General features: G+C 49.8%; 1 protein-coding gene across 2 annotated transcripts in view; it reads left to right on the top strand.

The window, feature by feature from the left end:
* The first annotated feature begins 293 nt into the window (after positions 1–293).
* tti2 (TELO2 interacting protein 2) overlaps positions 294–1573 on the top strand; it is a 4432-nt gene continuing 3152 nt past the window's right edge. For both annotated transcript variants that reach the window (XM_080467240.1, XM_080467241.1), the window contains exon 1: positions 294–1359. The gene's annotated coding sequence lies outside the window, so the exon portion shown is untranslated. The remainder of the gene's footprint in view (positions 1360–1573) is intronic.

Genomic DNA, 1573 nt, shown 5'->3' on the forward strand with positions numbered 1-1573 from the left:
AGCTCCACCCACTGACTCATCTGATGGTGCAATAGGAGGGACATCATTCCAAGATGCATCTGAGAAGAGTTCAGGAGGTCCTGATGGTGAGGGACTGTCTGTCTCCGTCTGTCCTCCACACTAAACCAAGTACCAGCATTAGTACTGTGTTTGCTGAGAACCTCAGAGAAGAACCATCGTCTGGCCCTTTCTAATTCTAGCTTCTACATGACAAGACCTTCTTTGGACATGTCCTAATGAAGGTGGAGCTGAGATTGTCTTTTCTGGGCCTTAACCAGTGTCTTCTTCCTCCATGGAGCTGTCCTCCTATCACACACTACTTTAGCTCTGACCGGCGCTGTGGGATCAATGATGGTTCTAACTTTAGAGCTGAGGTTCTCTACAAGGTTCCTGATAGAAGCTGTAGCAGAGCTGCATGCTAGAGAACGTCTGGCTGAAGACACGCCGTGTCTTTTCATCAGTGGGACATTTTCTGATTAGCTCTGTTGTCCTTGTCCTGCTGTCAGCTGAGACGGAGACTTTAAATGAGACAAGGTCCTGGTCAGAGACACACGTCTTTCACCACAACCTCACAAATGGAAAGAACCAAGTCTAAGATGTGTCCCTGGTTGTGTGTGGACTTTGTCTCATGCTGGAAAGTCCAACATGTCCTAGATGTCCAGGATGTCCTCAGCACTGTTATCTTGTGGATTCTCACAGTGAAGAATCAAATCACCATGACCACAACAGAGTCTTCATCAATACATCCAGCAGACAGCAGGCTGCATTGTATTTGGGTGGTGGTGGTGGTGTGTATTTGGGTGGTGGTGGTGGTGTGTATTTGGGTGGTGTGGAGATGGTTGCTCATGTTGCCCAACAGGAAGAGTTGACCTGAAGAACAACATGTTGAAAAGAGTCAAACTTTCCATACCACAGCTGTTTGCATTGATACGTGTCATTATACAAAGAAGCTCCTCCACCTCCTTTCTCCATCACTCTGACCTCGCTGGGAATACTGAAGGGTGGAGGAGCTCCTCCACCTCCTTTCTCCACCACTCTGACCTCACTGAGAAACCTGAAGGGTGGAGGAGCTCCTCCACCTCCTGACAACTGAAGGGAACTCCTTTAGGAGGCCTCCTAACACCTTTCCTTAACCCTGTGACGTCATCCACAGGGTTAAGGACAAGTGGATAGGAAAGGAGATAGGAGGGACTAACAGGAAGCACCCGCTGTGAGCCGGAAGGACCTTTGCCGCGCAGCCTTGTTCCCGGTCGGACTCTTATTCGCGGCGCACCGCGCGCTTCCGCTCCCCGCGAGGCGATCCGAGCTGAGAGGAAAACAAACATCAAACTGGCTCAAAGAGGCGCGAAGACACGAGCGGTGAGTCAGCGTTCAGTAACATGACTCAGCAGAAGCTGCAGTACCGATGGGCTCGTGAAGCGTGACGCTCAGTTTCCTACCTGGATTGCTATTGTATTGATTGTGTGTGGCTCCACACTGACACCTGCTGGAGCCGAAGCTCCACTGCAGGCAGCATGCACAGAGAATGAGTGTAAACAATATAATTGAAGTTAGACTGCTTTAGTTTGTGTTA

The sequence above is a fragment of the Lipophrys pholis genome (genome assembly GCF_963383615.2).
Source record: "Lipophrys pholis genome assembly, chromosome: 7".
Lineage (NCBI taxonomy): Eukaryota > Metazoa > Chordata > Actinopteri > Blenniiformes > Blenniidae > Lipophrys > Lipophrys pholis.